This window comes from Dreissena polymorpha, chromosome 7 (assembly GCF_020536995.1).
Source record: "Dreissena polymorpha isolate Duluth1 chromosome 7, UMN_Dpol_1.0, whole genome shotgun sequence".
NCBI lineage: Eukaryota > Metazoa > Mollusca > Bivalvia > Myida > Dreissenidae > Dreissena > Dreissena polymorpha.
Genome location: NC_068361.1, coordinates 430,082 through 456,196, shown reverse-complemented (window position 1 = coordinate 456,196; position 26,115 = coordinate 430,082). Strand labels below are relative to the sequence as shown.

The window sequence follows — 26,115 nt, the reverse complement described above, 5'->3', positions numbered from 1 at the left end:
AACCCAAATTTTCAAATAAAAACCTAGGTTTTCATGAGAACCTAGGTTCTCTTTTGAAAATCCTGGTTCTCGCTTGAAGATTGCACATGGCTTCAAGAACCCAAGTTTTCAAATGAGAACCTTGGTTTTCATTGAAACCTAGGTTCTCATTTGAAAACCTGTGTTCTCATTAGAAACCTTGTTTCTTGCCGCTCGATGCATAATCCCAAGAAACTATGTTTCTCATGAGAACCTTGGTTCTCAGAATTAGAACCTAGGTTCTCGCTTGAAGATTGCACATGGCTTCAAGAACCCAAGTTTTCAAATGAGAACCTAGGTTTTCATGAGAACCTAGTTCTCATTTGAAAACCTAGGTTCTCATGAGAAACCTAGTTTCTCATGAGAAACCTAGTTTCTTTGGATTATGCGTCGAACCGCAAGAAACTAGGTTCCTCATGAGAACCTAGATTCTCATTCTGAGAACCTAGGTTCTTATGAGAACCTAGGTTTTCAAATTAGAACTTAGGTTCTCATGAAAACTTGGGTTCTTGAAGATTCTCATTCTGAGAATCTAGGTTCTCATGTGAAACCTAGTTTCTTGGGATTATGCGTCGAACCGCTTGGCATAGCTGTCTACTCCTAACATACCGGTAATGTTGCACTCGAGAAGTAAAAGTTGGTTGTCAATAGGGGGCAATAAAGGGATAAGCGATGGGAACTTTTAGCCAGACAGAGCTTGAATGGCGAATCTTATTGTGAATTTGTAGCACGTATTAACGAATATCTGGACACATTGTCTCATATCGGGACGCCGTAACATTCACCAAACTGGCGGGACTGTCCCGTCGAGATCAGGCATGGATGCTTTAATTCCGTTATCCATACATTTATATCAAATCAATGATTGTCTAATCAGAATTTAGTTTCTCAAATCTAAACCAATTAAATCGTTTTTAAATGGTTCTTTATTCCAGAAAAAATAGCGAAAACAAAATATTATCGATGGAAAGTAATCCAGATCAATTATAAGTATTGAAATAAATTAGAATTACGGTAATGTGTTTTCCTGAAATATCTTACATCTTATGAAACTAAACAGTATTTATTTAAAAAAAAAGAGCATAAATATCAATGATCTTAAACAAATATATTATTCTATCATGTTTTTCAAAACCGCACATAAGATACGATTTATAGTGGCATTTGTGGCAATCAGGAATAGTAATTTGCTCCGGACGGTCATAAATTCGGACATTTAAATATAAGGTTTAAAAGTCGAATATTCGAATGTATTCGAATAATGACAAACGGATATTCGAATATCGTTTCCAGTATTCGTTCCCATCCCTACTTATGTTCAAATGTGATTTATTTGTTCCAATATGAATACTTATATTCAAATGTGATTGATATGCTCAAATACGGATACTTATGATCAAATTTGATTGATATGCTCAAATACGGATACTTATGATCAAATGTGATTGCTTTGTTGAAATATGAATGGTATCTTCATGTTAACCTCACTCTGGGAAAACGGGGTTTAAGTGTCACCCCAGAGAAGCAAGTGCAGCCTGTTACTATTTCCGCCTCAAACGGATATTTGCTAAGAAGAGACATTCTTTAAACACACAATACCATACAGGCGGAATTGTTCATCCCTGCTTAGCATGTGCGGACTGCAAAAACTAATCTGGGATGGCACTTACTGCATATTCATTTAACCCCGTTTTCCCAGTGCGTGGCTAATGTGTGATTTTGTGTTTCAGATTCGCTGTCGTCGGGGCTGCGCTGGCTGGGGATTCTTGTCGGATTGGCGTTCGTCGGACATATGCTGTCTGGATACCTTTTCCATTGTACTTTAAATTTCAATTTATGACATATATTTATTTATCTTAACTGGTGTTCTTACTACGTTCTAACGGCAACACAGGATTGCCATATTTCGCCGCGGGGTCGTCGTTAGAACACGCATGCAGATGGCGTCACAACGCCAAGAAAGTTAAAGGTTGCAAGCGAATGTCGAAATTTTTAAACACGGTAAAAGTAACTGCCGGGTCTGTCGTTATCACGTCATATTGCCTAGTGCCATATTTAGCCACGGGGTCGTCGTTAGAACACGCATTTAGATGGCGTCAGAACGCCAAGAACGTTAAAGGTTGCAACCGAATGTCAAAAATTTTGAACTTGGTCAAAGTAAATGCCGGGTTTTGTCGTTCTCTAGAGCGCCAATAGGATCGCCCTGAAGCCGCCACAAACACATCAACAATGGGAAAAATGTCAGAGGGACCTACGTCTCTCAGATCCTTTGGAATAAGAAACTGGGAACGCAATATAGAGGCGCAAGAGTATTTCAGGGTTTCTATGAATTAACTGTCTGTTTTTTCTCAGAGACTCTTGTTCTGCAGAAGCAGTCTTCAGTAATAAAAACCTACTAGAGTTATCACGGGAAAGCATAGAATTGGTTCATAGAAACCTCTTAACCCTGCGGTTTTCATATTGCGTTCTCAGTATCGTATTTCCAATGATCGAATCATGTTTCTGTCGCGTTTCGGCTCAGTACAGTTGTAGTGCAATTCACAAGGTCGCATGAGTGTTGTGTAAGACACGCCTTACACGTAGTGTAGACGCTATGGCGTCGCCGTTGATCGCCGCGTTAAGGCGAAGGGATCGAAGTTTACACAAAGTTAAAACATTATGGCCGCGGTTATATTGCCGAGTTCATTAAAAAAAAAACAACAACAACAAAAAGCATGACCATGGCACGATGGTTAACGGTCGGAGATAGCCGATGTATCACGATTGAGGCGGAGACACATCCGCGTTCTTTTACAACTATCGGAATTTTCCGAGGACAAACACCGTAATGATGTGGTCGTGCTAAGTTTGATAGGGCTACATAGTCTTGTTCTGAGAAAACTGGGCTTAATTTATGTGCGTAAAGTGTCGTCCCAGATTAGCCTGTGCAGTCCGCACAGGCTAATCAGGGACGACACTTTCCGCCTAAACTTGATTTTCGGTAAGGAGAGATTTCCTTGAAACTAAAAATACCATTAAAGCGGAAAGTGTTGTCCCTGATTAGCCTGTGCGGACTGCACAGGCTAATCTGGGACGACACTTTACGCACATGAATTAAGCCCGGTTTTCTCAGAACAAGACACATATACATGCATTTAGAATATTTTCCCACACTGAGGTTCAGCAATCATTGCAAAAACTGTCATATACATTAAACACTAACAACTTTAGCCCACACAGAATAAGTGTATGTGTATGCCAATTATGCACATCTGAAGAACAAACTATAGACTATTTCTTGTTAAAGTACCACGATTAACAACAACAGAAAATTGCCTTAAAGGACTCTATATGATCCTGAACCTCTCGCAAACTACTCACATACGGGTTCGGCACAAACACCCAGAAAATTGCCGTAAAGGACTCTATATCATCGTGAACCTCTCGCAAAGTACTCACATACGTGTTCGGCACAAAACCCCAGAAAATCGCCGTTAAGGACTCCATATGATCCTGATCTATGATACGGGTTCGGCACAAAATGATCCTCGCTTACGTTTACAGGTTTTAATGCGTGTGCGTAAAGTGTCGTCTTAGATAAACCTATCCAATCCGCATATGCTAATCAGGGACGACACTTCGTTTTATTATTGTTTCGTATAAAGGAAGTATCTCCTTAGCTAAAAACCAGTTTGGGCATAAAGAGTTGTCCTTGATTAGCGTCTGCGGCATAAAGAGTTGTCCTTGATTAGCGTCTGCGGCATAAAGAGTTGTCCTTGATTAGCGTCTGCGGCATAAAGAGTTGTCCTTGATTAGCGTCTGCGGCATAAAGAGTTGTCCTTGATTAGCGTCTGCGGCATAAAGAGTTGTCCTTGATTAGCGTCTGCGGCTAATGTGAACGGCACTCTACGCAAATGCATTAAGCCCCATTTTCACAAGGAGAGGCGGAACTTTTTGGTACCAATAAAATAGCGATAACAACACAAACTTTAAACCACTTTTAGGTAAAACTTAATTTGTTATAATTTTTATATGAGAAAAGTTGCGTTTATTCCCGCTGCAATAGGGATTTAATATCATCGGATTTAATAGAATTACCAGAGTCCACATATAGCAAACCGATTTTGTGTTAATCTTGGAGAAATGCATTTTGAATTACGAAAAGAAGAACTCATTTAAAGCGTTTATATTTTATTATTATCTCAATTTCAAAATAAAACTTTAAAATTTTATATCTTTAAATGGCACGCAACATAATTAAGAAAGATTCTCAAAGACTTCCAATTATTATTTAAATTTTAAGCATTTATTAATCATTTGTTAAATCTTTAAACAAATAAAGGGATGCGATGCCTAAAGCTTAAAATTAACGACACTGTTACAAATGCTGCCGGATGAATCCATAATTTTCTACCGGAATATTTTCTTTTATCCTGTCACATGCCTTTAAATCAGCCCGATAACCAGGTAACCTAATATCCCAATAGATATAAGGCTAGATGACCACGTGACCTCGAATATCCGTCAGTTGCTCTCCACGCATGCGCACGCCTGTACTATTTTCTATTAATAAAATATACCTGTTTTCAATTAAAAAACAAACAAACATGTAAAGCACTGTTTGTTTAAACATTGTTATTTTAACAGCATAATTTTGTATTTGTGTATTGAATTAATAACGATTGACTCGATTTCTGTGTTGTTTAACAAGATGGAAGCTAGCCCAAGCGTTTTGCATGACGTGACGTAACAATGTTTTTGTTCGCGCGTGTTTTTTCCCATATTAAATACTTAAACACAAAATACTCGAAAACTAGATACTTTAGAAACATTTCAACGAATGTGACAGGATAAATAGAATAATAGGTTGGTGACGTGGATGGAGAATGGTTATCTGGCTCGTCGGAGGATCTTATCGGGTGAGCCGAACTTCCTCTGACTTGCCAGATAACCATTCTCCTTCCACGTCACGAACCTATTATTCTCTATATTTACCCGAAAACGCTTATGTAATGGTCTAGTTCTCTTATGCATGCATCTGCCAGGTTTTATGACCTTAATCCGGATGTAAAAATCCATCATCAAAGTCACAAGATAGGCGAAAATAGGGTCGAAGTCTGAAGAATAGCGCGGTAAAATATACTCCCCGATAATTTAGAGGTATTAATTATGGAAGAAAACTCGTACGTCCGGAATAAAGAGTCACGAAAAAAAATATTATTGCTATAAAAAAGGGTATCCGAAAACTTAGAGTAATTACGGTTAACAAACGTGATTATATTATAAAAACACACAACATTGCACAGAGACAGACAACTGTAAAAATGTACATGCACGATATTTCGTATAAGGTATTCAAACAATGGATGAAAATGACTGCAAAACTTGAAAGCAGACAATTTAGCAAAAAATAAGAAGGAAACAGTCAAAGTATGATTTTGTGAATCAATGTTCCGATTTCATAGCCGCCCGATTTGATGTTGGCATATTTTCCCATTTTTGTTATGTGTCGCACAAAAGTCATTATGAGTCCAAATGTGTTTGTATTTATGACAGATGTGCAAAAAAAATGGTGAAAAGCGGTCAAGAAATGCCCAAAGTCAGTACAAAGATAGGGCTTTTCAATTTCTGTGCATGAACAGAAATAATCTAAATTTTAAACACGCGCGGGTCACATGTTAAACCACGTGACTACGCATATATGTTTACAACGCCATTTGCATGAATGATGAATAATCATGTCATTACCCGTTTACAATTGGACAAGCAAAGAGACAGTACATAGCAGCGTCATGTTTTTGCAGCGTGATTTTTTTTTGGAAATATCTATGCATATTACTCGACAAATTTCAATAAACTTTCATCACGCTTGATAAAAACTCCTTTTTTTTCAATCCACAAATCGGCCTTATTGAATTCGCTCTGATCTGAGAAATCGTTTTTATGCAATCAGCTTGCATTCTGTCTTTTTACGAACATTATATTCAACACACAATGATCCTCGTTTATCCATTAAGACAAAATATGTTTTATAATCACTTTGCTAGGGCTGTCCGTAGACATAGTTCGTTTGTAAATTGCTTGTGTTATTTAGTAGTTCTTCTTTGTTTTAAAATGCGCGGAGGTGGAAATCACGTGAAATTGGCGCTCACGTGACCCAAAGCGTGTCACAGGTTAATAATAGTCTTGAGGATTCCGTTATAATGTACATGATTAGGTTTAGAATTTTTTATGCTTTCGGCATTTGTTTTGCGAAAATCTGTATGAAAGAGTTAAGCTTAAGAATGTATCTGACGAATACTGATCAATTCCGGTCAGTTGAGATAACCGAATTGTTGTGAGAAATACCACATCGGACGGCTTTTATACGTGTTCAACCTTTAACAAACGGTCAAATCAATGTGTATGCGTTGTACAGAGAACAGCAATTTAACGATAATAAACTTAATGTGCGTCTATTTAACTACTTTTCGCACCACATGGACAAAATACCCGGTACACCATATTTGGCATTTTCAAGTTGATTACAATCACAGGAATGTATGTTCTAGAGCGCGTATGACGTCATAACGGTGACGTCATCATAGTTTCTTTTGGTCCGCTCCCACCATCAATCCTACCAGGCAACCTACGTTCATAAAGATTGTCACCGCTAGAAATACGACAAACACGAATCTGTCTAGGACAATGGCTACCTCCTTCCAGGTCATATCGGCCTCTCCATCAAAGCTATCGGTGACTGGCTGGTTACCGCGACTGGCGGACCGGTTCCCTTGTGTTGGTGAAACCTGAACCGTTGAGGCCGACCCTCTCCGTCGTAGAACGGTATGAATAACGCGACGTTTGGACGAGCAGATGAAGCAAGCGGCGAACTTCAGAAAGCGCAGATCGCAACTTTCGGAGACGGACTGATTGACGTCCCCTTCCGTATTGAAGACCATCAAAAGCATAATGGTCATCAGTATACCCACCGCAGCCAGGACAGTGACCATGCCCAGGTACATACCTGCAAAAAAACGGCTTAGTAGGACACGGACCTGACGACTTCTATAATTTGCACATTCAGAAACAGTAACAGATAAAATAATTTGAGCCTTACTCTTGGAAAACGCGGCTAAATGCATGTGTGTAATGTGTTGTATCAGAGTATCCTGTAAAGTCCGGAACGACATGTTCCGCACATGGAATTAGCCCCGTTCTTTTGTATCACTATTTTAACATTGCCCATTAACATGGCTCCTTACATTTGAACTTTGATTCATATGAATTTATACTGCTTTTGGATTTAAACCGTGATTGAGTCTTAATTGTTGGCATTCTATTTTTGTAATGATATATTTTTCCTGACATTTTTCTACTCTGATTACCTCACCAACACATTATCTGTGGATTTCATCCAGTTACATCGCAAACGGTGTCAGATCCTGTTTTATTTTATGCTTTCCGGTGGTTTATAGAGAAATATCAGTGAAATAAAACTGGTATTCCACTGTTTTAAACAGTGAAAAATGACAGTGAAAAATATCGATATTCGTCACTGTTTTACTGTGAAATGACGTCATTTTTTCAAAGAAATGACGTCATAACTCCAGCGAAAGTATTCAGATTAACTCATTTACAATGTAAATAAACGGTGAAAAAGCATAAAATAAAAAGAAAATATGTTGAATTCGATGGAATATCGATTTGATTTCACTCGAGATCATAGAAAATATATATTTTCACTCGTGGCTGCGCCACTCGTATAATATTGTTTTCTATGATCACTCGTGAAATAAAATCGATATTCCACCGAATCCAACAAATATCCTCTATGTATGTTATTGGACGGCAAAATTATCTCTTTTAACACTTAACATTATTTTCCTTTTGATAAACTAAAACGACGTAATGACGCTTTTATAACTGAAACCAAAAGTCAGTTATATGTACATTATATCTTGAATTCAGATAAAAACATATTAAATTACGAAACTCGCAACGATCAAGATGGCGACGTCCATGCCAAAACAGGAAATTTTCGCCGTTTTACACCATTTATTTCTTGTTTTTAATTGTTTAATGCTGCTCACTCCAGCCATATCAGTAAGTGAGAAGTGTTTAACTCGTATCAATATTCGCGCTATAACTCGAGTTTACTCGCTACGAATTTTCTTAACGGAACCTTAAATTTTGTAATCCCGCTAAGAAATTTTGTATCGAGTACAGTCGAGATATTAATGATTGAACAAACCATTTCATTGTTCAACTGAAGACTTTATCAACTAAATACATTGCTTATTGTTCTTGAATAAGTCTGAAAGCGGTCCGTGTGTACTGCCACAAGAGAAAAGATGCGCAGCTGCCTCTTCAACTAATAACACAGTGACTTTTGGACACCAGAATTTTATTCGATGCAGAACAGGTCAAGGATATTATCATATGTTCATGTACCGGTAATACTTTTTAAAGGTATTTTTATGCATTTAAATTTTTTATTCATTTTAGAGGCATCTTATTTTGTGCGTTTTATAAATCAATGTCTCTGATCACCAAAAGTTGTACATGTTATATGAATCAGGCCATACAAATTTGATTCTATGTTTAGCGCCCACATGACTTTTCGAAAAGAAGAATAAAGCAGGAATAAACAAACTACCAGTCTATAAAAAATGTTCTTCTGTAAAAAATGATTTCATGATTGTGGTAAATATTTTAGTTTTTGATTAATCTATCTTACAAAAAACATTGTTCTTATTATATTGCTTTGTTGCTTTCATGAAGTAATAAAACTGTAATACATGAGTAGCAACATACTGCTTTAAAGAAAACCATCACCTACAATAATTTTACATCAGTCTTAATTCAATATTATGTGGATATGGGATTTTAATTTAAAAACATACATTTTACATCACTGAATATTTAAGATCTACAATTACTGGGGTATATATTTTTAAAGTTCTAAAAGGGCAATAAAAACAAGATAAAAAGGTAGTATTAAAGACAAACAACCACTTCATAATGTTTAAATCTATGCATTTATTTATAATCAGAGGAAACTCACCATTCTGAAGGAAGAATATTAGCAGCGTTTATATCTTAATCAAAACAAAATACTTCTTCAGCTTTTTAAGTACATACTTACTCCAAAATAAACTAGTTTTTTAAACCTACTTATCGATTGGTACAAAGCTAATTTATTTAAAATCAATTCAAAATCACATACCGTATAAACAATTCTTATTAAACGTTGATTCAATTAGTCAGCTTTATTTATGCCTATGGTGTAAATAAGTTTTTCCAAAGTGGTGAAGACCAGGATAACACATATTCACCGAACATGAATTCAAGTTTTTTATGGAATAGCGCAGGTGTTGTCGTTATATAGGTCACTGTAGGTTTCTTTTCATACACTTGAAAACACAATATTCCACTTGATCAAAGAAAGTTTAGGCACCCCTTAGACGATAAACATAGATTCAAATTGTATGGCCTTGTTTATAATGAGGCAATAGTCAAGTGATATACTGTAAATCTGCCATAATTTCTTTCCCACTGAGATGCAAAGTTAAAATGCCTATGGTATGTGCAAACAGCACAAAACCAGAACAGTTTGCGAGTAACTCGTAGTCTGTTCAGGTTTTATGCTGTTTGCTGCTCATCAGTATCTAAGGGTTGGGAATGAAGCCTTTTAACTAGAATCTAGTAAGAAAGGTATTTACAAATGTAATTACATTAAACTTTCTGAGTTTTGACATGCCTGAAAATACATGTCTTAGTGATAAAGGGTTAAACAACTCTAAAGAAAAGAGGTTATATTTCATATTTGTCTGCAACATTTATCGAAAATGAAACACGTAATGTCACCATCATAAATGTAAAGCTTTTAATTCTTATAAATATGTTATAATGTCTAATTTCAGAAAATAACCTGGAGATTTAGGCAAAACAACATTTCACAGTAAAGAGAAATGACATTTGTTCACCAGTCATATTATATTTAGTTAAGTGTCAAAAAAAGACATGCCAATTTTAGTCCACACTGTAAAATGTTGCAGAGTTCAAATGTGAAGAAGTGAATGCATTAACATTCTTCAGAAAAAGTTAAGTCGTTGCATTTTTACACTGATCTGTTTACCAATACTCAGGACATTAAACAATGGCTTTTCAACAATATGGGATTCTAGTTCAAATTAACATACTGCATGACTTCAGTTGGAAGATATCCAGGAGTCAGTTGTAATCCCAGTTAATTGTTTTTGCCTCTTATGTTTTATGCAGTTCATAAGCACACACACAAAATTCCCCCCCCCCCCCCTCTCCATAATTTCAAAGCTTAAATTCACAAATGTGGTCATATATAAAAATAATAAATATAGGCAATTTCATCAATAGTTTAATGGTTGTATGAGTGATAGTATGACATTTGTAAAGTTTTTGTTAATTACATGTATTTAAATACTGGAACATGAATGTCACCAGTTATTATTGATTCTTGCTTATAGTTCCCTTTTTAGAACTACCATCTTTTCAAACTTAAGGATTTATTTTTCACAATTTCACATAAATAAGGTATAGTCAGAAATCACAAAAAAAGAAGCAGTGCGCCCACTTAATAATTTATTTAAATTGTTATAAATGAGAAATTGCTATATAATTATTGAGTTTATTCTAACATATTTTTTTTGCATTATACCTTGTACTGTATGCAGTCCATTGACACCACTAATATTATTCTTTTGCATTTTAATGTTGCTTAAAAGTGTATAGTTAAAGTGACTAAAAAGAAGTAAAATGATGTCATGCATTAATGTTTTTTCATGTATGTAGAAAGAAAGATTATTTTCAATACATTTTCATGTTGATTTGGTTGAGTTTAAGGATAAAGTAAAGCAAATACAATCATTGGTCCCAAAATGCATCTCCTCTGGAGCCCCCGCTGGGATTTGAATCCAGACCTCTTTCCTCTGGCATGGAAAGTATTCTATCTTGAAATACAAGGGCATGTTAGAGGAAAATGAGCAATTCTAAGATTATAGTCCTTAAAAAATATTTTATCTGAGGTATTGTTTAAAAACTTCCTTTAAGATAATTTTTTACAGGATTTTTCTTACATAACAAACATCTTTAAATTTGCAAAATATTACAGCTTAAGTTGTTTTTTTATTATTCTGAATTGTTCATGTATTTTCAAGTATTGTATTTATCCTTATTAAATGGTACCGCCTTAACACATGAGTTAAGTAACTGGTATTAAAATCAACAAGATAGAATGGTTTTGTTTTCCTCTGTTTATATCCTCAGAAATATGCCACCATTTTAAGGGACTTATTCTCATGTGCTGTTTTTTAATAATGTCAATTTTGCTTGAAGTCAAAAATTGAAATTTCAAAATACTGAAACAGCAATAAAATTTCAGGAATATATTGTTAAGAAATATTTGTTTGATCTCAGTCTGTGAACAGTTCTGATTAAAAAATACCCATTGGCTAATATCGAACCTGTTTAGTACAAGTACAACCTAATAAAATAATTGAAGAGAGGAATTTCCTGTTCCTGTAGATCAGATGACTATCAATGAAGGAATCACAGGTTTGTTACAATCACAGGTGGCGGTAATGTTTCTACTCATTTCTAATTTCTGAAATGCTCTCCTGAAACTGAAATGTTGAGAAAGACTTTAATCACTAATGCTCATTTGGTGATTGTCAGCTCAGATACTACATATAAGGACCCTGGGAACTCTTAAGTATACTACAAAGTACCTTGGTCCCGGGTTATGGAGAATATGCTAAGAAGTACCCAAGAGTATGGCTGGTTGCCTTTAAGCGTATATTCCCTACCCGGGATATATTGTAGTATACTTAAGAGTTCTCTTAAGTAGTATCTGAGACGACAAAGACCAACTGAGACAACCAAGATTGGTCATTGTAGGCTGGAAAATATACTAAAAAGTACCATCGAGTATGGCCGGTTGCCTTAAGCATATTTTCCTTACCTTGGTACATTTTAGTATACTAAAGAGTACCCAGGGAAGTACCTGAACCAACAACAATCAAAGTAACAAAAGTATACATTTGTAATACAGCTCAGTGTGTAGATCACCGTGCTAGTGTTTCAACTATCATTGGTTCAAGCCCTCTAATGCCAAATGGGTGAACTTTTCCTCCAAGGTACTTCAGGTATATTTATTCCTGTACTTATTTGAGCCAATTTTGCAGTCATGATCTAGAGAAGAATAATTATCAAGTCTACATGCTGAAATATTTTGACTTTAACAGATGCCAAGTGGTCTTTATGAACATTGTTCAAACAATGCTCTTCCCATATACAACTGGCAAAATGAGAATAAGGGCCCCTTATTTGTTTGATTTTGCCAGTTGTATATGGGAAGAGCATTGTTTACCATTTCACAACTTTAATTTCATTGTTAGAATGTGGTCGAACTACGAAATTTTAGTATGGTCTAAATATTATGATTGGTACTTTGAAGCTGGTGTCCTTGTCAAGCTTGGGCGCATAAGGAGGCTCTAAAGAATGGCCTGGAAGTTACTCAGCACATGTGAAAAACTGAAAAAGATCTGGACTGGGGAAATAATATGTGCCTTTCATAAACATGCTGTATTGTTGTTTTTAATACACAAGCATTTTTAGAATTGTAAAGCCTCATTTCCCAAAATCAAAATATTGGCCATCTCTCTGAGTCAATTTGACTAACATTGGTTATTTGAAGAATATAACAGTAATAGAAACTGTGATCTTCAGCATGTTCTTCATGATTAATAAGCAAAAAAAACTTATTTCATAAGCATACTTAAAATAAAAAATATGAAATTTTTGCTTTTTAATTTCAAAGTCCCACACAGGATACTGTTATTTCATATTAAGAGTTTTAATTAAATTTAAACTTTTCAACACCTCTTCACACAAACTTTAAAGTATTATTTGCTTAATAGTATTATTATTTCCTTTTCTAAAGTAAGTAATAATGCAGAAAACAAGTGTAAAAACAAAAGCACCGCCTTGCGGGTGCAGACCGCTCATCTATTTTCTTTTTAAAGGTGAAGGGACTCTCATTTTCAATCACAAAGGAGGGAGGGTTGGAGTGAAGAGGGGTGCATTGTGTGGGGGTGTGGACATTTATTACATTATCTTCCAAAAATGCGAAAAAAATGAAAAAAAAAAATCGGGGGGTGGGGGGTGGGGGGGGGTGGGGGTGGGGATTCTTGGGTGCGATGGGTGGACGGTATTTCAAACATAAAATAATAAAAATAAATATTTGTGTTTTTTAACCGTTTCAAAAAAAAATGGGGGGGGGGTTAGGTGGGGGGGGTATAGTGTGAGGGTGTGGTGGTAATTTGTCAGATAATCTTAAAAAAAAAAAAAAAAAAATTAGGGGGGGATTCGGTTGGGGGAGGGGGGGTGGGGGGGATTCTTGGGTGTAATGGTTGGACGGTATTTCAAATATAAAATAATCAAAATAAATAGTTTTGTTTTTTAACCGTTTAAAAAAAAATTGGGGAGGGGGTGGGGTGGGGGGGGGTATAGTGTGAGGGTGTGGTGGTCATTTGTGAGATGATCTTAAAAAAACAAAAACAAGAGGGCCATAATGGCCCTGAATCGCTCACCTGACTCATTAAGATCAGATGAAAACTATGACCTCTATTGTCTACACAATGTTTTTCTATGATTTGACCTAGTGACCTAGTTCCTGACTCTAGATGACCCAAATACAATCCCAATCCAGATTTCATCAAGATAAACATTCTGACCACAGTTCATAAATATTGGATGAAAACTGTGACATCTATTGTCAACACAAGGTTTTTCTATTTATTTGACCTAGATTTTTACCCCAGATGACCCAAATACAATCCCACCCAGATTTCATCAAGAATTCTGACCAATTTTCATAAAGGTTGGATGAAAACTGTGATCTCTAATGTCTACACAAGGTTTTTCTATTATTTGACCTAGTGACCTAGTTTTTGACCCCAGATGACCCAAATAAAATCCCAACCCAGATTTCATCAAGATAAACATTCTGACCAAATTTCATAAAGATTGGATGAAAACTGTGACCTCTATTGTCTACAGAAGGTTGTTCTATTATTTGACCTAGTGACCTTGTTTTTGACCCCAGATGACCCAAATACAATCCCAAACCGGATTTCATCAAGATAAACATTTTGACCAAATTTCATCGATGTTTGGATGCAAACTGTGACCTCTACTGTCTACACAAACAAATTGTTGACGGACGGACGCACGTACACACGCAGGCACGCACAACGGACGCCGGACATCACACGATCACATAAGCTCACCGTGTCACTTCATGACAGGTGACCTAAAAATATGTGTCGGAGATAAACATGAACAGTTGTGGTTAAAATCCCATAGAAACAAGGGCTGTTTGTAAAACATGCATGCCCCCCTATATGGGCTATAAGTTGTAGTAGCAGCCATTGTGTGAATACATTTTTTGTCACTGTGAATGGTGGTGGTGGTGGTGTAGTAGTAGTAGTAGTAGTAGTAGTAGTAGTAGTAGTAGTAGTAGTAGTAGTAGTAGTAATAGTAGTTGTAGTAGTAGTAGTAGTAGTAGTAGTAGTAGTAGTAGTAGTAGAAGTAGTAGTAGTAGTAGTAGTAGAAGTAGTAGTAGTAGTAACTGTAGGAGTAGTATAAGTGGTAGTAGTAGTAGTAGTAGTAGTAGTAGTGGTAGTAGTAGTAGTAGTAGTAGTAGTAGTAGTAGTGGTAAAAGTAGTAGTAGTAGTGGCAGTAGTGGTGGTGGTGGTGGTGGTGTCGTAGTAGTAGTAGTAGTAGTAGTAGTAGTAGTAGTCGTAATAGTAGTTGTCGTCGTAGTAGTAGTCGTCGTCGTAGTAGCGTAGTAGTCGTCGTAGTCGCCGTCGTCGTAGTCGTCGTCGTCGTAGTAGTCGCCGTGGTCGTAGTCGTCGTAGTAGTCGTCGTCGTAGTGGTCGTAGTAGTCGTAGTAGTAGTAGTAGTAGTGGTAAAAGAAGTAGTAGTAGTAGTGGCAGTAGTGGTGGTGGTGGTGGTGGTGGTGGTGGTGGTAGTTGTAGTAGTACTAGTAGTAGTAGTACTAGTAGTAGTAGTAGAAGTAGTAGTAGTAGTAGTAGTAGTAGTAGTAGTAGTAGTAGTAGTAGTAGTAGTAGTAGTAGTAGTAGTAGTAGTGGTAGTAGTAGTAGTATAAGCAGTAGTAGTAGTAGTAGTAGTAGTAGAAGTAGTAGTAGTAGTAGTAGTAGTAGTAGTAGTAGTAGTAGTAGTAGCAGTAGCAGTAGCAGAAGCAGTAGCAGCATTACAAGACCAATACTTAAGAATGATCAAATGGGAAAAGGTAACCTAGCACTGGCAGTAAATATGGGGCTCATTTACAGGTCAGATTTGGAATCTCTGCTGTAAAATGAGATTTTGAATGAATTAAAGGGAGGCAAATCTGTAATAAAAAGAACATGCGTAAACCGTAGTTGTTTCCCTTGTTTGAACCATGCTAAATCCTTACAAGTTTGGAAAGAATTGGATGAAAAATTTGGACTTTATTGCATAAACACCATTTTCTCAATTCAAGGGGAGGTAATTCTGTACTTCATGGACCAATAATGCTCATTTTTTGTAGGGTTCGTGTCCTCATTGATATAAAGACACTGTGCAAATTTGGAAAGGATCGGACAAAAAATGTGGAAGATTTTTGAAAGTTTTCACAAAATAGGCAAAAACGAATAAACATGCAAAGTTCATCGAGCTCCTGCGGCCATGTTTTTTGACGAATCAAATTTCTTTGAACAACTTTTTCAGGGGAGCCTTCAAAGGTCATCCCTGTGAAATTTTTTGAAAATCTGATGAGCGGTTTCTGACAAGAAGATTTTTTAAGGTTTTTACCATATATGGTCATGGCGGCCATCTTGGTTATGTGATCAAATTTTTTTTAACAATTCTTTTTCCCATGACCTAGGGATGCTCCACATGAAATTTAGTTGAAATTGGCTCAATGGTTTAGTAGAAGAAGATGTTTACAAATTGTTTACAGACAGACGGACGGACGGACGGATGCCGGACGCTGAGTGATCACAATAGCTCACCCCGAGCTATCGCTCAGGTGAGCTAAAAATAGGGGGGGATTCGTGGGGGGGGGGGGAAGGGGGGAGGCACGGGCGATGGTTTGGGTGGAGTCTATTGTGGTATGTCAGGTAAGAGTAGTTTTGTCCAAGTATCAATCAAATCTAATCATAAATAAAGAAGTTATGGCAATCTTAGCAAAATTTAATAATTTGACCTTGAGAGTCAAGGTCATTCAAAGGTCAAGGTAAAATTCAACTTGCCAGGTACAGTAACCTCATGATAGCATGAAAGTTTTTGAAGTTTGAAAGCAATAGCCTTGATACTTGAAAAGTAAAGTGGATCGAAACACAAAATTTAACCATATATTCAAAGCTACTAAGTCAAAAGAGGGCCATAATTCCGTAAAAATGACGTCCAGAGTTATGCAACTTGTCCTTTTACTGTAACCTTATGATAGTTTGCGAGTGTTCCAAGTATGAAAGCAATATCTATGATACTTTAGGGGTAAAGTGGACCAAAACACAAAACTTAACCAAACTTTCAATTTTCTAAGTATAAAGGGCCCATAATTCCGTCCAAATGCCAGTCAGAGTTACATAACTTTGCCTGCACAGTCCCCTTACGATAGTTAATAAGTGTTGCAAGTATGAAAGCAATAGCTTTGATACTGTAGGAATAAAGTGGACCTAAACACAAAACATAACCAAATTTTCAATTTTCTAAGTATAAAAAGGGCACATAATTCTGTCAAAATGCCAGTCAGAGTTACATTACTTTGCCTGCACAGTCCCCTTATGATAGTGTGTAAGTGTTGCAAGTATGAAAGCAATAGCTTTGATACTTAAGGAATAAAATGGACCTAAACACAAAACTTAACCAAAATTTTCAATTTTCTAAGAATAAAAAGGGCACATAATTCTGTCAAAATGCACGCCAGAGTTATCTAACTTTGCCTGCCCAGTCTTTTATGATAGTAAGGAAGTGTACCAAGTTTGAATGCAATAGCATTGATACTTTCTGAAAAAAGTGGACCTAAACGCAAAACTTAACCAAAATTTTCAATTTTCTGAGTATAAAAAGGGCACATAATTCAGTCAAAATGCACGCCAGAGTTATCTAACTTTGCCTGCCCAGTCCCCTCATGATAGTAAGTAAGTGTACCAAGTTTGAATGCAATAGCATTGATACTTTCTGAGAAAAGTGGACCTAAACGCAAAACTTAACCGGACGCCGACGCCAAGGTGATGACAATAGCTCATTTTTTTTTCTTCAAAAAATAGATGAGCTAACAATACATAGATAATAAATAATGCAAATTAATAAACAAAACAGGGCCAAGATGGTTCTTCTTGTGATTCCTGCATGGGGTTGGAGACCTGTTGTCATGTCTGCATCAGAACGAGTCCTGTTGTGATGACTGCATGGTGATGAAGTTCTGATGAGATGACTGCATGTTGATGGAGTCCAGTCGTGATTACTTCATGGTGATAGAGTTCTATTGTGATGAAAACATAGTGATAGACAAAAAATTGTGATTACTGCATGGTGATGAATAACTGTTGTGATTGTGCATGGTGATTGAGTCCTTTTGTAATGACTGCATAGTGATGGAGTCCTGTTGTGATGACTGTGGTGATGAAGAACTGTTGTGATGACTGCATGGTAATGGAGTCCTTTTGTGACGACTGCATATTGATGGAGTCCTGGTAAGGTGACTGCATGGTGATGATGTCCTGTTGTGATGACTATATGATTATGAAGTCCAGATGTGATCACTGCATAGTGATGTAGTCTAATTGTCATGGCTGCATGGTGATAAAGTCCTGTTGTGTAAACTGCATGGTAATGGAGTCCTTCAATGATAACTTAATGGTGATGGAGTCCTGTAATGATGACTTCAATGTAAGTTGAATGGGAGTCCTGATGTGATGATAGCATGATGGTGGAGTCTTATTGTGATGACTGCATGGTGATGGGGTCCAGTTCAGATGACAGCATGGTAATGAAATCCAGTTGATGATGATGGAGTCCTTTTGTGATGACTGCATGGTGATGGAGTCCATTAGTGATGACTGCATTGTGATAGGGTCCAGTTCAGATGATAGCATGGTAATGAAATCCAGTTGTTATGACTGCATGTTGATGGAGTTCTGTTGTGATGGCTGCATAGTGATGGAGTCATTTTGTCATGACTGCATGTTGATGGAGTTCTGTTGTGATGGCTGCATAGTGATGGAGTCATTTTGTTATGACTGCATGGTGTTGGAGTCATATTCTGATGACTGCATGGTGATAGAGTCCTGTTTTAAAGACTGATTGGTGATGGCGTTTCATTGTGGTAACTGAATGGTGATTTCGAACTGACTTTTTATTGATGGAGTCTTTTTGTCATGATTGCATCTTAATAGTCCTGTTGTGAGGAGTGCATGGTGATGAAGTCCTGCTGTGAAGATAGCAAGGTTATGAGGTTCTTTTAATCTTAAAAGTACAGTGATGAAGACCTGATGTAATGACTGCAAGGTGATATAGTCCTGTTGTGATGACTGCATGGCAATGGAGTCCCATTATGATGACTGCATGCTGATGCAGTCCTGTTATGAGCATTGCATGATACTGAAGTACTGTTCAGATGACTGCATGGTGATGGAGTCCAGTTTTGATGACCGAGTTGTTATGGACTTCTGTTGTGATGGCGGTATGGTCATGGAATTCTGTTGTGATAACTGCATGTTGTTGGAGTCCTTGTTGTGATGACAGCATGGTAATGTTGTCCTATTGTGATGATTGTATGGTTATGTAGTCCTGTTGATATGACTGCATGGTGATGAAGTCATAATGTGATTACTGCATTTTGATAGTCCTGTTTTGATGACTGATTGGTGATGGATACCATTGTGATAATTGCATGGAGAGGAAGTCATGGCGAGATGACTTCATGGTGATGAAGTCCTTTTGTAATGACAGCATGGTAATGGAGTCCTGAAGTGATTGCTGCATGGTAAGGAAATCCAATTGTGATGACTGAATGGCGATGGAGTCCTGTTGTTATTTCTGCATAGCCATGGAGATCTTTTGTGACAAATACATGGTAATGGGGTTCTGTAGTGATGAATGCATGGTGATGAATTTCTGTTGTGATGATGGTATGGTGGTGGAGTTCTGTTGTGATGACTTCATAGGAAAGCGTCCAGTTGAGATGACTACATGGTGAAGGAGTTCTTTTGTGCTTACAGAAGGGCGATGAAGTCTTATTGTGATGGCTGCATGGCAATCCTGTAATGATGACTACATAGTGATGGAGTCCTTTTGTGAAGACTGCCTGGTGATGGAGTCTTGTTGTGAGCATTGAATGATAATGAAGACCTGTTAAGATGACTGCATGGTGATGGATTCCTATTTTGATGACTGAGTGGTTATGGAGTTCTGTTATGATTAGAGCATGGTGATGGAGTCCTGTTGTTTAGACTGCATGGTGATAAAGTATTTTGTAATGACTGAATGATGATAAGTTCAAGTTGTGATGACTGAATGATGATGGAGTCCTGTTGTGAGAACAGCATGGCAACAAAGTCCTTTTATTATTACTGCATAAAAAAAGTCCTATTGTAAGTATTGCCTGGTGATGGAGCCTTTTTGTGATGACTGCATTGTAATAGAGTACTCTTGAGAAGATTGCATGATGATGGAGTCCTTTTGTGATTGAGTTCTGTTGTTGTGACTGCATTGTGATTAAGTCATTTTGTGATGACTGCATGATGACTGAGTTATATTGTGATTACTGCATGGTAATGGAGACCTTTTGCATTTACTGCATGGTGATAACGACCTATTGTGATGACTGCATGGTGGTGGAGTCTTGTTGTGATTGCTGTATGGTTATGAAGTCCTGTTGTGATGACTTCATGGTGATGAAGTCCAGTTGTCATGACTAAATCTTAATGGAGTCATATTGTGATGACTGCATGGTGATGGGAGTCCAGTTGTTATTGATGCATGGTGATGGCATTCTGTTGTGATGACACCACTGCATGGTGTCTTTTTGTGATTACTGCATGGTAATTAAAGCCTGTTGTGATGACTGCATGGTGATGAAGTCCTGTTGTGATGACTGCATGATAATGGAGTCCTATTGTGATGAGTGCATTGTGATTTAGTCTTATTTTGATGACTACATGGTGATGGAGGTCTATTGTGTTGAATGCATGGTGATGGAGACCTATTGTGCTGACTGCATTTTGATGGAGTCCTAGTGTGATGACTGCATGGTGATGGAGTCGTATTTTGATGACTGCATGATGATGGAGTCCTGTTGTAATGACTGCATGGTAATGGAGTCTTGTTGTGATGACTGCGTGGTGATGGAGTGTAGTTGTGAAAACTGAATGGTGATGGAGTCCTATTGTGATGACTGCATTTTGATGGAGTCCTAGTGTGATGACTGCATAGTGATGGAGTCCTTGTGTGATGAATGCATGTTGATGGAGTCCTGTTGTGATGACTGCATGGTGATGAAATTATGTTAGGATGATTGAATGATGATTGGAGTCCTATTGTGATGACTGCATAGTGATGGGGTCCTATTTTGATGATTGCATGATGATGGAGTCCTGTTGTAATGACTGCATGGTAATAAAGTCTTGTTGTGATGACTGCGTGAAGATAAGAATTCTTTTGTGATTACTACATGATGATGGAGTTCTATATTGTGTTTACATGTACTCTTTGGTGATAAAGTGATGTTTTAATGACTGCATGGTGAGGAAGTCTTGTTGTGATGACTGCATGGTGATTAAGTTCTATTATAAGATGTATGGTGATGGAGTCCTGTTGTGATGACGGCATCGTTTAATGGGGTCCATTTGTAATGACTGCACAGTGATGGAGTCAAGTTGTGATGACTGCATGGTGATGGAGTTCTGTTATGAGGAATGTGTGGTAATTGAGTCCAGTTGTGATGACTGCATGGTGATGGAGTCCTTTTATGATGACTGCATGGTGATGGGAGTCCTGTTGTGATGACTGCATGATAATGGATTCCAGTTCTGTTGACTACATTTTAATGGAAACCTATTGTGATAACGTCATAAAGATGAAGTCCTATTGTCATGGTTGTATGGTGATGGAGTTCTAAAGTGCTTCCAGCATGGTAATGGAGTCCAGTGTTTACTGCATGGTGATGGAGTTCTGGTCTGATGACTGCATGGTGATGGAGTCCTATTGTGATGACTACATGGTAATTGAGTCCTATTGTGATGACTCCATGGCGATGAAGTCCTATTGCGATGGCTGAATAGTGATGGAGTCCTATTTTGGTGACTGCATGGTGATGCAGTCCTGTTGGGATGTCTGCATGGGGATGGAATCATATTGTGATGACTGCATGATGATGATGTCCTGCTCTGATGACTGCATGGTGATAGCGTCCAGTTCCGCTGATTGCATGGAAATGAAGACCTATTGTAGCAACTGCATGATGATAAAGCCATATTGTCATGGTTGTATGGTGATGGAAATCTATTGTGCTGACTGCAGGGTGATAGAGTCCTGATTTGATGACTGAATGGTGATGGAGTCTTGTTCAGATGACTGCATGGTGATTAAATCCTATTGTGAATACTGAATGGTGATGGAGACCTATTGTGATGACTGCATGAGGATGGAGTCCTTTTGTGATGACTGCATGGTGATGTAATCCTCTTGTGATGACTGCATGAGGATGAAGTCCTGTTCTGAAGACTGCATGGTGATATCGTCCAGTTCTGTTGAATGCATGGTAAAGGAATATAGTGAGGAATGCATGGTTATGGAGTCCTTTTATTATGAATGCATGGTAATGGTGACCTATTGTGATGAATGCATGGTGATGGAGTCCTATTGTGATCACTGTATGGTAATTGAGCCATATTGTAATGACTATATGGTGATGGAGTCCTATTGTGATGACTGCATGGTGATGGAGTCCTATAGTGATTGCTGAACGGTAAGGGAGTCCTATTGTGATAACTGCATGGTGATGGAGTCCTGTAGTGATTGCTGCATGGTACAGGAGTCTATTGTGATAACTGCATGGTGATGGAGTCCAGTAGTGATTGCTGCATGGTACAGGAGTCTATTGTGATAACTGCATGGTGATGGAGTCATGTAGTGATTGCTGCATGGTACAGAAGAGTATTGTGATAACTGCATGGTGATGGAGTCCAGTAGTGATTGCTGCATGGTACAGGAGTCTATTGTGATAACTGCATGGTGATGGAGTCATGTAGTGATTGCTGCATGGTACAGGAGTCTATTGTGATAACTGCATGGTGACGGAGTCCAGTAGTGATTGCTGCATGGTATCGTCGAGTATCCCAACATCGTGGGAGTTCTAACATCGTGGTATCCATTATTCTCGTGACCTCTCGTCGCGTGCGTTACTTTTCCGCGTGCGACTTATGTCAAAAGTGACAGCGGTTTGTTTACACAGCGTCCGAAAAGAAATTCAACGAAAATGCGATTCAAACAGGTAAATAAGAATAAATGTATTTCCACCTTTCTAAAAAATGATATTTTACTATTCCATGTTCATAGCACGTGAAAAATGACCGATATAACGCCCCAAAGTGTTGCCCCCATTTTTTTTCGTTTACAGAGAAGACGACGTGACCTTTCCGGGGCCGCGTATGCAAATGAGTATTTAAATTTTAGGCCAAGCATTTTTTATTTTTCGGTGTAAGTGACTTGATATTTTAGCGCTGTTTTCTACATTTTATTAATGATCTGCAATAAAATAGCACTGAGTTAAAAGTCTCTATTTAAACGCTCAAAATCAACGAAAATTTCGTAAAGTATTTCGTCACATAAAGTTAACACCTAAACAATCAGTGTTCCTTATAGCAATAGCCACAATTTCAACGCTAGATGTGGTATGATTACTAGATTTTTGGTAGATGCAAAATGCTCGTTTTTATTTATTTGTGACCACAATAAATTCCATATTAATTTCCTGCGATTATATCTATTGATACGACACATAAACACTAAAATGGTACCATGTTAAAACCATAATTAAAAACGAGCATTTTGTATCCACAAACATCTAGTCTACCAGACCACATCTGGCGTTGAAATTTCGACAATGACCATAAGGAACAATGATTTTTAATTGTTAAGCTTTATTTTACGAAATATTGTACGAAATTTTCGTTGAATTTGAGTTGTATTGTTACTTTATGTAAACGCAGCTAATTATATTATGTAAGGATTGGGGATCCCTTTTACTGCATCCGGCCATTGCTGGTTCCGAGGAATAAGTTCTGTTTTAATTAGACATACGTAGATAGTGTTTTTGTTATTTTCAGTGTTCAAAAGTAAGAACTTGTTAATCCTACATAAAAAATTCTCAGCTAAATGAAAGTTAATTAGTTACAGTAACAATTGTTTTGATTGGCCTAATGCAAAAAAACCATTTTGAAACCGGAAGTTGATCAATTTTAACCTGGAAGGTTTACCACGAACTTAGGATACACAGGGACCGAGACGCTGAGCAATGGGTATGCAATGAAAAGGTAGATTATGTAATATTTTGCTGCATGTGTTTTGTTTAATCAACCGTAGTAACATTAACCGATAACCGATGTAATATTTAAGTGTTGAACCGCCAAGATCTCATGACAGTTTACGTCGCGCGAGGCCGACTTTCGTTATTACCACGATGTTAGGATGCTCGAGGATACAGGAGTCTATTGTGATAACTGCATGGTGATGGAGTCATGTAGTGATTGCTGCATGGTAAGGGGGTCCTATTGTGATAACTGCATGTTGACAGAGATTGTGTTTTATGCGTTGTGATGGAATCCTATTGCAAGGACTGCATAGTGATGGAGTCTTGTTGGGATTACTGCATGGCGATAGAGTACTATTCTGATTACTGCATGGTGATGGAGTTCTGTTGTGAGGAGTTTATAGTGACAAAGTTTTCATGGTGATTGAGTCATGTTGTGATGACTTCATGCTGATGGATTCCCATTGTGATGACTGCATGGTGATGTTGTCCTGTTATAATTGACTGCATTGCGACAAAGTCCTATTGAGATGACTGCATGGGGACAAAGTCCTTTTGAGATGACTGCATAGTGATGGAGTCCTATTGTGATGACTGCATGGTGATGGAGTCCTGTTGTGATTACTGCATGGTGATGGAGTCCCTTGCGGGTACTGCATGGTATCTAAGGCTGTAACGAATACACTAGGTGACGAATACGATACGTATCACGAATAAAGGGTGGCGAATACGAATATTTATTCACGAATGTGCATATCAATGAACAAAAGTAATACTGACAACTTGACATGACATTATATAGTATGAAACTATGAGTATTTGTCCATTTGATTAATTGAGTATCATTGCATACTGAAAATATGAAATATAACACTTTGAAATAAAAAAACACTAGACTAGAACTGATTAAACTTTGAACACAGTTTTCAAACTTTTGAGAAAACATGACTAGTACCAATAAAATCCTTGAGTAGAACAATTAAGAGTCAACAGTTGACACATTAGTTACAGTACCCATTCACATTTTTAATATGCAATGCCAGATGGGTGATGTAGATGATATTTGCAAAATCATTGTCGTAAAGATAAACAAAAAAGAAATTCCATCTGCTAATCCGTTGTGTGTATGTTTGAGCATCAAACCACTCGTATTTACCGAAATAAACATTAAACAACCATCGAAAGATTTTTCAATTCAATGTCATAAATATTCAACCGGTGGCCGCCATTTCTGTTGATAATCTCACTGTGTCACATAGTGGGTGGGGTTTACATGATGAAAAATGCCGGAATAAGGAGAAGAACATTTAAATATAGGGGTTTATTGTATGAACCTTCATTTGTAAGGTAAGATAACATGATTAAACTTTCAAACTCGAAACCACGTTGCTTGTATTCGTCAAATAGGTGGCGAATAACGAATACGATTCGTCCACAGCCGTATTCGAGTAATTCGAATATTCGAATGTATCGTTACAGCCCTAATGGTATCAAGCCCTGTTGTGTTGACTGCCAGGAAATGGAGTGCTTTTGTGATTATTGCATGGTGATTTAGTCCTTTTGTGTTGACTACAAGGTAATGGAGTCCTATTAGATGACTGCATGGTGAAGAAGTTCTAGATTGCAATGACTGCATGGTGATGAAATAATGTTACGAAATGGTGATGTAGTACCATTGTGTCGACTGCAAGTCGATGGGAACCTATTGGGATGACAGCAAGGTGATAAAAGATTGAGTCCTATTGTTATGACTGCATGGTGATGTGACCCTATTGTGTTGACTGCAAGTTGAAGGGAACCTATTGTGATGACAGCAAGGTGATATGGTCCTATTTTTATGACTGCATGGTGATGGAGTCCTGTAGTTATTGCTGCATGGTAAGAGAGTTCTATTGTGATAACTGCATGGTGATTGAGTCCTGTAGTAATTGCTGCATGGTAAGGGAGTCCTGTTGTGATTACTGCATGGTGACAAAGTCCTGTTGTGTTGACTGCCAGGAAATGGAGTGCTTTTGTGATTATTGCAAGGTGATTGCGCCCAGTTGTGTTGACTGCATGGTTACTGACTTCTATCGGATGACTGCATGGTGATGGAGTCCTATTGTGATCACTGCATGGTGATGGAGTCCTAATGTGATCACTGCATGGTGATTGAGTCATGTCCTGTTAGGATGTCTGCATGGGGATGGAATCATATTGTGATGACTGCATGATGATGATGTCCTGCTCTGATGACTGCATGGTGATAGCGTCCATTTCCGCTGATTGCATGGAAATGAAGACCTATTGTAGCAACTGCATGATGATAAAGCCATATTGTCATGGTTGTATGGTGATGGAAATCTATTGTGCTGACTGCAGGGTGATGGAGTCCTTTTGTGATGACTGCATGGTGATGTAATCCTCTTGTGATGACTGCATGAGGATGAAGTCCTGTTCTGAAGACTGCATGGTGATATCGTCCAGTTCTGTTGAATGCATGGTAAAGGAATATTGTGATGAATGCATTGTTATGGAGT

General features: G+C 37.6%; 1 protein-coding gene across 2 annotated transcripts in view; it reads right to left on the bottom strand.

Moving 5' to 3' along the window:
• Positions 1-17,035: 17,035 nt before the first annotated feature.
• The window catches only part of LOC127837223 (uncharacterized), a 29,685-nt gene continuing 20,605 nt past the window's right edge, over positions 17,036-26,115 (bottom strand). Inside the window, exon 7 of one of the 2 annotated variants that reach the window (XM_052364150.1) lies at positions 17,036-17,548. The gene's annotated coding sequence lies outside the window, so the exon portion shown is untranslated. The remainder of the gene's footprint in view (positions 17,549-26,115) is intronic. The other variant, XM_052364149.1, reaches the window with a different exon arrangement.